This window comes from Lacerta agilis, chromosome 1 (assembly GCF_009819535.1).
Source record: "Lacerta agilis isolate rLacAgi1 chromosome 1, rLacAgi1.pri, whole genome shotgun sequence".
Taxonomy (NCBI): domain Eukaryota; kingdom Metazoa; phylum Chordata; class Lepidosauria; order Squamata; family Lacertidae; genus Lacerta; species Lacerta agilis.
Window position 1 is genome coordinate 10,065,811 of NC_046312.1, and position 12,876 is coordinate 10,078,686.

Genomic DNA, 12,876 nt, shown 5'->3' on the forward strand with positions numbered 1-12,876 from the left:
TCGCTGGATGTGCTTGAGTGGCAGAGGCCATTCTAGATATTCATAGAATCATCGAGTTGGAAGAGACCACAAGGGCCATCCAGTCCAACCCCCTGCCAAGCAGGAAACACCATCAAAGCATTCCTGACAGATGGCTGTCAAGCCTCTGCTTAAAGACCTCCAAAGAAGGAGACTCCATTGCAACCAGGTCCTCACTATGACACTGGATGGTAAGGATGGGAAAGAAATGCAGCTCAGATCACATTTAAAGGCAGAATTATTTAATTCGCACTTCCTGGAGCAATGTGCAGCCTGAAACACATCTCTCTTTTGAAATTTGCACCTCTCTGAATTTTGCAGTGCAGTATCTCCAGCCATGTAGAAAAAAAAATGTGTTCGCTAGGGGGAAACGTACATAAAAAAATGCACATGTTGGTGGAAAGTATCCTACAAAAGTGAATTATCTTGGGCAAAAGTGCTTGCAAAAATGCATCTCTTGGGCAAAATTGCATTTAAAAATTATATACCAGGAGAACGTCACACTATAAGTCATTAAGATTATTTTTAAAATGCAAATTGATGTGGAAATGTGGAAGAGTAGACCTAGATTGGCAGATTCATCCATCCCTACAGACTGGACAGTCTTATGTTTCTTCGAAGAGCAGGTGTGTGTGTGTGTGTGTGTGTGTGACTGTTCTGGTCCATTTCATGCAAAGCCAGCAGAGAAATGCCATCAGCAATGTGCAAAAGGAGGGCACACTTTAGCTGGACAATGCACAGGGGCAATGAAAGTTAGAAGTACACAAGGATGCCCATATTTTCATCTGTGACAAAAGGTCTGGCATTATTGTTATTCAGGCTGCTGAATTTTTTAAAAATAGGTTGTTGCATGTTGCAGGGAGGTGCTTTGACAATGAGCAGTAGCCTCACTAAGGAAGAGACCTAATATAAACTCCCCATAAGCTCTGTGCAAGCAAATCAGGCCGAATGATCAATAAACAGGCGTTCTTGAGGAGCCCTTCCGCAGCCAGGGCACCACTACAGAGAAGGCCCTACACCAATCCCATACATCTACTGGCAGGGCAGCAAGAAGCCCTGCTCCACAATCCCAGGTCAGTTGATAGGGGAAGAGGAAATCTGACAGATACATGTTTTCTGGATAGGGATAGGGTGAAGCAGCTGCCTCAAGCAGCAGAAGACCCCTGTGGGTATCCTGCCACCTCTGCCAGTGGCAGACAAGCAGTGCTGACATTAGAGCCAGTGTGGTGTAGTGGTTAAGAGCGGTAGACTCGTAATCTGGGGAACCGGGTTCGCTTCCCCGCTCCTCCACATGCAGCTGCTGGGTGACCTTGGGCTAGTCACACTTCTCTGAAGTCTCTCAGCCCCACTCACCTCACAGTGTTTGTTGTTGGGGAGAAAGGGAAAGGAGAATGTTAGCCGCTTTGAGACTCCTTCAGGTAGTGATAAAGCAGGATATCAAATCCAAACTCTTCTTCTTCTTCTGAAAATCTTGCAGAGCGTGTGAGATCTCCTGAGATTTTGGCAAGGCCATGCAAGATTGCACCAGAATCCTCTGCTGTTGCCGCCACACAACCTGGGTAAGGGCAAGGCTTCAGTAAGGACGGAGCGGGATGAGATGGCACTTCCTATTTTGGCTCAGTCATTGAACTGGGATGAGCTGTCCCTCATCCCAGGCCATTCAGCGCTTCAGCTGATGGCAAGGAGAGTTGCCACTGGGAAACTAGAGCAAAGTGATATATATTGCAGGTAACTAGTATTGTAGTAGGGACGCGGGTGGCGCTGTGGTCTAAACCACTGAGCCTAGGGCTTGCCGATCAGAAGGTCTGCGGCTCAAATCCCTGCGACGGGGTGAGCTCCCGTTGTTCGGTCCGAGCTCCTGCCAACCTAGCAGTTCGAAAGCACGTCAAAGTGCAAGTAGATAAATAGGTACCACTCCGACAGGAAGGTAAACGGCATTGCTCTGGTTTGCCAGAAGTGGCTTTGTCATGCTGGCCACATGACCCGGAAAGCTGTCTGCAGAGAAACGCCAGCTCCCTCGCCCTATAGAACGAGATGAGCACGCAACCCCAGAGTCGTTTGCGACTGGACCTAACGCTCAGGGGTACCTTTAACTTTTAGTATTGTAGAGCTACCAGATTTGGGGAAACTCCTGAGCCTGGAAGGGTTTAAAGTTTCCCCACATCAGAATCTGGTAGCTCTATAATGCAATATATCTGGAGAATACTGGTTACCGGCAATATATATCATCAATGCTTTCCGGGTGAAGGGCATTAACCAGCAGCAGACATCTACAGGGGGTGAGATCAATTAAAACAGACTGAATCACTGCTCTTTCCAAAATCAATATTAAACCAAAGCCTCCAAGACAGGAGGGTGGAATTGCTATATAAATTTAATGCCATGTTGCTACTTTGCAAATATGGGGACGGTGGAGCATTTGAAAGGAAAGCCGTATGTACTGTTACCGAGTAAAACCAAATCTGTATAATGAGTGGCTTTGCAAGGGTGATAATGCAAGTCTAGCACCACACTGTTTCTTCCAAAAATAATAATAATCCTTTTCTAAATCATGCAGGTTTTTAAAGCTGGGAGCTGCTAGTGGCTTATAACCAACTGATCCCCACAGTGCTGATATTGCAAGGATCGCTTAAAGATGAGAAACAATTTGCTGGTGGAGGGGAGGGGAGAGACATTCCCCATCTTGTAAGGTTCTCGTAAGAAGCAGTTACATTCTCACAATTAAAGCCTCTTTATATAAGGAAACTCTTCCTCTATATTGCTCTAGATTCCTCCTGTGGGGTTTCTCACCTGTCACTCTGTCAAAGGGGCTTGGCAGAATCTCCTTCAGAGCAACCATCCCACCGATATTTGAAAATGTTTTTTTTTATTTGTTGGATAATATTTATTGCCCCATCTTTTGTCATGAGGTTCCAGGGGGAGGCTACAACAACAGGGTGCAGTCTTCTTCTTTGGCGATAACTCGTAGCCAAACACGGTCTTAACAAGTCCGTAAGTGACTGTGGAGGCCAATTCTGGAACCACACATCCTTCCACAGTGGGGACGTCGGTTTCCGGGCGGGAGTTGATCACGGTGTGGATTTGCCAAGCGTGCCTTCCTCTTGGCGCGTTTCTCCCTTTCATCCTGAGTTTGAGTGTCTTCAAAGCCCATGACACCTTTGGTAAAGGCCGTTCTCCAATTGGAGTGCTCTCAGGCAAGTGTTTCCCAGTTGTTGGTGTTTATACTACTTTTTTTTTTTTTTTAGATTTGCCTTGACAGAGTCTTTAAACCTCTTTTGCTGACCACCAGCATTATGCTTTCCATTTTTAAGTTCAGAATAGAATCGTTGCTTTGGAAGGCGATAATCAGGCATCCGCACAACATGACCAGTCCAACAAAGTTGATGTTGAAGAAGCGTTGCTTCAACACTGGTGGTCTTTGCAGGACATATAATAATGAAAACAAACAAATTCATAAAAATTATAAGCTACACACAAAATGGAACAAAGCAATATACATTCAGCAAAGGAAGCAGACGGGAAGGAGAAAACGAGTACTGGTCACAGTTTTTTGAGGACTTGGAGCCCCCCCACCACCACCGTATCATGGTGGTGGTCTGTCATTGAACAGATCAGCCCTCATATTTTGTGCTTTGTCTTCCTTGTCTTCCTCTGTCTCATTCAGGGTAGCATCAAGGATTACCAATGCTTATTTCCCAGAATAGATTTGGGTGACGATGACACCACCTCCTATGGCAGGGGTCAGCAACCCACGGCTCCGGAGCCGCATGTGGCTCTTTTACACCTTTGCCGCGGCTCCGGGGCTCCGGGCCGGATACACCTGTCCACTTCTCCAGCTGGCCAGCGGCAGCAGCCGCCCTCCAGCTGGCCGGCAGCCCGCCCTCCGGAGGCTGAGGGCGCTGCTGCTGTGCTGCTGTGCTCATGCGTTGTGCCTCGTTTCTGCCAGCGCAGGCGCAGCAGCAGACAGCAGCAGTTTCCCTCCGGAGGTGTGGCTGCTGCTGCCGGCATGGAGCTGCTGCTGGCTGCTGCGTCGAGGTGACGACGAGGTAGGCAGCTGCGGGTTGGGCCAGGGGCGGCGGGCGAGGGCCAGGGCGAGGGCGAGGGGGGAAGCCCTCTTTTTAAAAATGGTCGAGGAAGTGGCGCCTGTTTCCCTGCCACTGCCTTCTTCGCTCCTGGTTCCGCTCGCAGCCTCAGACCGCGCTCTCGTGGGCGCGCATCTCTCTCACCCCGGAACAAGGCCGGGACGCCCCAAAAGGTTGCAGTTTTTCCTCTGTCCTGAGTGTGTGTTAGGGGAGCCTTGACAAAGCACCTTTTGGCGTGGAAGAGAGGAGTCCTAACTTGGATCTGTGTTCATGTGCAAAATCTATCGCCATTGTCATTAAGGGGGCAGGGAACTCCCCTAAAAATGTTTGAACACTATGAACTACTACAGCCACCTGTATGCAAGTCAGCACAAACATCACAGGCTTCTCTGGTGCAATTCTGTGCTTTATTTAGCAAGAGAGGAGGTTGGAAGAGGTGAGCATAGCCTCTGGTCTGGAATATTAAGGGTAAAAGACACTAAGATTATTGTAAAAGCCAGCAGTCTTCAATTAGACATGGGATAAACATTTAACACAAGTGTGCAGTTGAGGACTCATTTTTTTAAAAAAAAACAACAACAAATCAAATATTTGTATGCTGTTGCAACCCACCTTGGATCAGGCTGTGACCTGGTAGTGGCCCCCAGGGTGGATAAAAATGAATGATTTTTTTAAAAATAATAATAATAAATGGATTTTTTTTATTTAAATCAGATTTTTTTTATCTAAATCAGATTTTTTAAAATTAAATCGGATTTTTAAAAATAAAATGCAGTGTTATATTTGTTTTAAATGTCGCAACGGTTTTGCGGCTCCCAGTTTTTTTTTCCCCGTCGGAAATGGGTGTAAGTGGCTCTTTTTGTCTTAAAGGTTGCAGACCCCTGTCCTATGGGAAAGAATGCCTACCGTGGAGGAGGAGAGAGCTATCAATGGTTTCCCACAAGCATCTGCTCAGCCACTGTGAGAAGAGGATGCTAGACTGGGTGCACCATTGGCCTGATCCGGCAGGCTCTTCTTAGCTTGTTAGAACTCACCTTGCTCCCCAAGATGGCAGTTAAGGATGTAAGGAGGCAGCGATTTCCATCCCGTCCTGTGTTCGCTGCAATCAGCGCTGTTTTGGTTCTGCTGCAGTTCGGCTTCTGCTAAAACCTACTTTATTTGTCTTGCTATCTGCTATGGCCGAAACTAACGTAACTAAGTTTGTAATTAATTGTAATAACCCCTGATTTGTAATGGAGGGTGAATTTGTTTGGTTCACGTATTGATGTGAATCTACACCATTTGCATTTCTCAAACCAACTGAAACACAGGTATCCTTCACACTTCTCAGATTTCTTTACAATGCAGCTCTCCAACAAAAGAAATGTGTGCCTCATATTAAGGGAAAGTGCACACAAAAATTAATAGTGAAAGCAATGCAAAAAAAGAAGAAGAGCATTATATTCTGGGGGAGGGAATGCTTGCAAAACCGTACATTTTAGGTAAAAAATATACATATACATTTTAATATACATATACATTATAATGCAGACTCCAAACAAACAAACAAATCTCAAACTAATGTGGAAATGAGTAGAACTGTAGGCTGGAAAACTGAGAACCTGAGAGAAACCAAACCAGTTATTTTTCTTTTCTTACTTTATGTAGCCCTCTGGTGGTTGATCCTCTGAGGATGGAAATCCATGTTGCACTATGGTGAACACACCATCTGCAGAAGCACTGGAGCTTTCCAGATGGAACAATATCCCCACTCTTCCCCTATATGCTGTTTGGGGGTTTCCTGGTGCCTTTGAGCCAATCTGGGGTGCATGTCGAAGGATTAGGCCAGTTTGTGGAAGAGAAGACTATCGGTGCTACTAGCCAAGATGGCTGCATTCTCCCTCCATCACTGGAGGAAGCAATGCTGCTGAATACCACCTTGGTATTCACAATGGGGAGAGTGCTCTTGTTCTCGGTTCCTGCTTGCAGGTTCCCTTAGGCATCCAGTTGGCCAATATGATAACTGGATGCTGGTCTATGTGTGCCGTTGCTCTGATCCAGCAGCCAGTCTCTTAAGGACTTAGGAGGAAAGAAACAAGGAGGCAGATTAGAATCACAGATTCGTAGAGTTGGAAAGGACCCTGAGGATCATCTAGTCCAACCCCCTACAATGCAGGAATATGCAGCTGTCCCATAGGGGGATCAAACCTGCAACCCTGGTGTAATCAGCGCCATGCTCTAACCCACTGAGCCATCAGAAATTGGAACATTTTCTTTTTATCCTACTTTCACCTTACTGTTTCTTTGCTGCCATCTATTTATAAATGTTCTCAACATGTACCGTGTATAAGATGACCCCTATTTTGGGGGACTACAAATTTAGAAAATGGGGGTTGTTGAGCTTTTTTTGGGGGAGTTGCCAAAAATCGTCTGCACAATTGCCACAGCGACAGCCAATCGACAACAGCCTTTGCCGCAGCCACCAATCGCCCGTCCAATCGCCGCTGGCAACCTACTGTTCACAGCTGCAATCAATCGCCCCCCCCCCCGCACTATCCGTGTATAAGATGACCCAAAAATTTAAAGATTATTTTATAATTTTAAAAAATCGGCTTATACATGGAAAACTGCGGTAACTTGGTGTGGCTGCACTGAGGTCACAGGAGTGTGGCCAATGAGAGGTCATAAGGGGAGTTGTCAAGTGGCTCTCCTTTTCTTTCCTCCCTCTTCCCTTGCAAATATACCATGCATGCTTAACATCTAACTGAACTGAACAGTGTCTTACTTTGGATCAGAAGGGGGGGGGGGATCTCTGCTGCCACAATTGCTTCTCGGCTGAGAGAATCATAGAATCATAGAGTTGGAAGAGACCACAAGGGCCATCCAGTCCAACCCCCTGCCAAGCAGGAAACACCATCAAAGCATTCCTGACAGATGGCTGTCAAGCCTCCGCTTAAAGACCTCCAAAGGAGGAGACTCCACCACACTCCTTGGCAGCAAATTCCACGGTCGAACAGCTCTTACTGTCAGGAAGTTCTTCCTAATGTTTAGGTGGAATCTTCTTTATTGTAGTTTGAATCCATTGCCCCCTGTCCGCTTCTCTGGAGCAGCAGAAAACAACCTTTTCACCCTCCTCTATACGACATCCTTTGATATATTTGAACATGGCTATCATATCACCCCTTAACCTTCTCTTCTCCAGGCTAAACATACCCAGCTCCCTAAGCCGTTCCTCATAAGGCATTGTTTCCAGGCCTTTGACCATTTTGGTTGCCCTCCTCTGGACACGTTCCAGCTTGGAGAGAAATACTGTGTGGTTCTGGTTCTGTGTCCTGGGTCTCTCCCTATTTTCCTCCTTTGCAAAGAAACAGTGGACATCTTCCAGCCTTCCTCTCTTACCCAATTGCTTCCTGCAGCTATCAGTTTGAACTAGTAACAGGGTCCCAACACCCTTTAAAAATAACCGTTCCCAGGATTCGCTGGGGGAAGCCATGGTTGTTAAAGTGGTATAACGGTGCTTTTCATGCATGGTGCGACCGCAGTCACCGTCCCTCCATTCCAAGGCCGGCACCGCCCAAAAGTACGTACCTGCCATCACCCTCAATTCCATTTAGAAGAAAGTCTGCTTGTCCATTCTAATGCCTAGTAAAGCAAAATAGCACAGGAAATATTGAAAGATAATATATTTTACTCAGCCCGGACCCCATAGCTTTTCTCCTGTGCTTTCTGACTGAAAGGTCTTCCTAGAAAGTAGAGTCACGTTACAGAGAGAAAACTCTTCAACTAAAGTAAGTTTAATGTCATTCAGACTAGAAAATAAAAGTTCAGGGTGGAGATGCTACTTCCCTGATGGGAACAAGGAGAAGGAAAGATGAGCGGCGAAGTCACGCACGGAGTGGCCAAGTTGTTTACGACGCAGCCACATCTCTTGAAGGAGCCGGGCTTTGTTCATTGCTGAATGCAAACACTTGCAATGACTTAGCTCTGGAGTGCTTTGCGTTTAGAAAATTTGGGGCTGGAGAGAGACGAACAAGTGTTTTCTTTGTTGTCATTGTCAAGAAGATGAGTTGCACGGAACAAGAAGAAGAGAGAAAAAAACGCTTGCCCACTTCATTGCTTTCCTTAAGGCCTGTGAGATTTCATCTATCACACCCCCAAAAAACTATTTGGCTCAGGGCCTCTTCTGACATTACAGGGAAAGACAAGTTCTTGTTTATTCATCGTGTGTCTCTGTGGTGAACTCCACAACCTGTAGAAAAGGAAACGCGTATCTGAAAGGACATTGTAATTATTCGCAGAAGGGTTGTGACCAATTTTTCGACGTACGCATCTCTCCTCGACTTGCTGCAGTTGTCACTGAGGCTATATATCAGGGGTCCCCAAACTTTTTGAGCCAGTGGGCGCATTTTGAGAAAGGGTTGTGGGTGCCAGTCACAAAATGGCTGCCATGGGGTGTGACAAAATGGCCACCATACCTAAAAGAGCTGAAAAAGAAACAGAAAAACAAAATGCTGTGGGCATGCCCCTTCCCCATAAGCTATTCCTATCAATGGGGGGCATAGGCGCCTACATCAGCTACCACCACAATCGCTCACAGAAAGAAGTACTTTACACATCTCCTGTTTAGAACAGAAGGGGGTGGATGTGTCCAATTCTGGCATCCAACCGCATGCGGGCCTATTTGGGGGAAGAGGGTTTAATGCAGGAGAGGCCCAGCCAGGAACTGAACAGAACATCTCCCCTTCGGTTGATTCAGGCATCAACCGACCTCACTCCCAATCCTTTTTGACCACCATGTACGTTGCTGGAGCTCGGGGCCTGCCCAAGACATTTTGCGCCCTAAGATGAAAGACAAGATGGCTGCCATGTACAGAAGTTGACTGAAGTGGGAGTTGAATCGTACATCAAGAGTTGCGACAGGATAGCATCCTCCATGGCAAACAGATTAAGGGGCCCAGGAGAGAGATCTTGTTGCTCATATTAGAGGTTACCGTCCACACACTTTCGCTGCGCTAATACCGGTGGTTAGGTAAACCTCTTTCTAAACTGTTTAGCAGAGCTTCAGTCAGACGCTTGCTATCAGGCGTCTGCAAAAACGAAGCCGAGTGGTCTTCTTTTTATTAGCACTTCCAGCTGACCCTAATTAAGCTCAGAGTGCCACTCCCAAACTTAAAGGAAAAACTCTGGAACCTTCTAGAAACTTTCTAATTGTTTCTTTGCAGAATGATTCCCTAACAGCTCTGTCCTGAGGCCAGGGGGGCTTAGCACCTGTGGCAGTTCACCTCACTTTGCCTCGTGGTTGGGCCAGCTCTGATGGAACTGTTAATAATAAAAATAGTCTATGCCTATTTTGTTATGTATTGAACTTCTCACCCTAGGCCACTAGGGGTGTTGTGTATATAGTTTCACTCTGCCCACCGTGGCTGCAGTTCTCACTCAGGTCCACAACATGCAAATGAAGGATTGAGAGTGCCGTTCACGGATTGGGTAGCTAGAGAGAGAGTCGTTACTGTTGCATGTTACTGAGTACTATATAAGCAGGCTGGCTGGGCCCTTCAGTTGAGTTCTGTTCCAGCCTGAGAATAAAGAGAGCTGCTTGGAGAATCACTGTGTCGTCTGCTATGTCCACCCACTCCTTAATATATTTATATTTCTCCAAGCCCCACACTGATGTCAGTTTACAGTGCCTGGCCTCATATGGCAAGCACAGAGACAGAATTTTAGACGCAACATTTAAAAAGTTGGCAAAATGTCAGATTATGGAAAAAAATTTGCACATCCATCAGCTTCTTTAATGGTAGAATTTCCCATACCCCTTGAATATTTAATCATAGTCAGAAAAAAGGAGGGAGTTGAAGTATTCAATCCAAAAAATAAAACAAAAAACCCTCTCTGTCAGGATTCCTCTCAGGAGAGAGATCCACCGAGTATTCTCTCGATTTACGTGTTATCAGATGCTTAAGGAAACTTCCCAGGCTTCCCCAATTGGCACCTTCCCATAGGCAGATTGCTTAGTACTCAAGACCGGTCAATGTATTTTGGTATCTGAGGCAGAAAATCCCAAGAAACACATCCCCCTAGGAGTAAAAATAATAATAAACAACTATGTGCTTCCTGAGGCTGCCATTTCACTCTGCCTAATGGTAGGGCTGGGCCTCCTTAGAAAAACCATGAAATTGATTCTCGACAGGTTGTTTAACCCTCATGAAACAAGCTGTAGAATAGGGGTAGGGAACTTTTCTAGCCTGGTTACGGGTAGGTAGCCGTGTTGGTTTGCCATAGTCAAAGCAAAATAAAAAATAAAAATAATCCTTCCAGTAGCACCTTAGAGACCAACTAAGTTTGTTCTTGGGATGAGCTTTCGTGCGCATGCACACTTCTTCAGATACACTGAAACAGAAGTCACCAGACCCTTATATATAGTGAGAGAGTGGGGAGGGGTATTACTCAGAAGGGTGGTGGGAATGGGTGATCGGCTGATAGGTGTGGAAAACCTGTTGACAACTGTTAACGATTGCAATTGGTCTTACAGGAAAAAGCAAGGGGTGAGATGGCTAAAGATAGCTTTGTCGTGTATAATGAGATAAGAATCCAATGTCTTTGTTCAGACCAGGTCTCTCCATGGTTTTAAGTTTGGTAATGAGTTGCAATTCAGCAACTTCTCTTTCCAGTCTATTTCTGAAATTCTTACTACAAAGAATTGGTCTTTTTTCTGAACCTTTTCCAAGTCTACAATAATCCTTTCTGAAGCAAGGCATTAAAAGCCTCCCTCAGAACACACACGCAACAATTAGCATTGGGATGGGGAACTGCCATTGACATCAATGCGAGTTTTTGCCTCTAATGATACCGCATTTTTCGCTCCATAGGGCGCACCAGACCATAGGGCGCACCTTGTTTTTAGAGGAGGAAACAAGAAAAAAAATATTTTTCTGGTTTTCCTCCTCTAAAAGCCCTGTTTTTTTGAGGATCAGCTCAAAGTTTTGCAGCTTTTTTGCAAAAGGAAAAGCCCCCTTTTTGAGGATCAGCTCAAAGTTTTGCAGCTTTTTTTGCAAAGGAAAAAGCCCTTTTTTTGAAGATCAGCTCAGATTTGTGCAGCTTTTTTGCAAAGGGGGAAAAGCAAAGAGGAAAAGCCCCGTTTTTATGGGGTTCTACTCACATTTCTGCAGCTTCTTAAGGAAAGTGAGCCGTTTCTACAGTTTCCAGACAGATAATCTAATCAGCCAGTCACATGTCGCTGGGGAAACAAACAACCTCCCTCTGCAGCACATTCAACAAAGGAGGCCTGGGCAAGGGGGCAGGGCAAAAGGGAGCCAGGGACTCTTATCTCTCTCCCGATCTCTTGCTGATCAGCTGCTGAGCGGGTCCTTTCAACACCCCCTTTTCTCTTTGTAAAAAAGAAAAGCACTATCTGCTTTTGGCCCCTAGGCAATTCGGCTCCAGGGACCCCCATTCACTCCACAAGACGCACAGATATTTCCCCTTACTTTTTAGGAGGGAAATAGTGTGTCTTATGGAGTGAAAAATACAGTAATTGCTCCATGGGGGGCATATTAGAAAGAAGGCAGAAAATCTTTAGACGTTCACTCAAACCTCAACGCATTAACTAAAATGACGTGAGGTTAAGGGAAAAGCATAGCACTAAAACAATTAAACAGAATTGTTGGGGTTGTTTTTGTTTTTTGCATTGCTCCTTTTTTGATATTGCATGCACACACACATTCTCTTGACAGAGGATGGTGCGTGACATTGCTGACCAGCCAACATGATCAAGAACCTAATTTGTGAAATAGATTCCTCTGCCAAGAAAATGTTCAACGGTAATAGTGGTATTTTACCTTGTCAAAAAAATGATTAGGCTTAAGCAGCCCTAGACTACCCAATAACATCAGAAATGGAAGGATCACAAAGGCTAACCAATTTCTTAGGAAACCTCTGGATTTGCTAGTAAGAGCCCTTATTTTATGCTTGAAGAGTAATCAAGACAGTCTCATTTTCTGCCATATTTATCACTCCATAAGGCAGAGTCCAGTTATAGGAAAGGACAATGGCTTGTTATTTTTCTCTTATTAATGCCAGAAGAATCATCTTCACAACCATTTCACAGATTTCCTTGACGTCCCCTACCCTCCCAACATGGGCTGTTTTTATAGACAGTTTCTCAGCTCCATGTTGGGAAGGAGCTAGTGCAAACATGGGCCACGTTGTGTTCTTTTGTTGTAATGTCACAAAAAAGCTAACTAATGAGCAAGCCCAATGCTCTTCACAGGGTCTACAGGAGTAGCCAATGTGGTGCCCTCCAGATGTTCAGAATCAAAACTTCCACTATCCTGGCCAAGGTTGATGACGGCCATCTCTGTTACAGAACATTATAGGGAGCTCCTCTTTCAGAAGGAACATCATCATCATCATCATCATCATTTATTGGAGTTACTCCAGTTCTTGGTACCCAAAAAAATGAGCCCTGAAGGTGGCCAACAAACTGCATAAATCATAGCTGGGAGTAGAGGGGGACTTGGGTAATATGGCACCCTGCACGAGGCCAAAATGTGACACCCACACCCAGCAGCCCTCACTCTGCCTTCCCAGAGCCGGGTAAGAGAGGCACAAGGCTTTGGGAAGGAGGCGTAAGGCTCTGGCAGAGTCCCAAAGCTGGGAAAGCACTAACTAGACTTTGGGAAAGAGGCAGGAGGAGTCGACTCTAGGGCCCTGTCAGATCCTCGATCCTCCTTAAAACTTGCGCAGCTCTGAATCCATCCCTGCTGGGAGTCTTTTTCAGCCTTCTCAAGTTGATTGA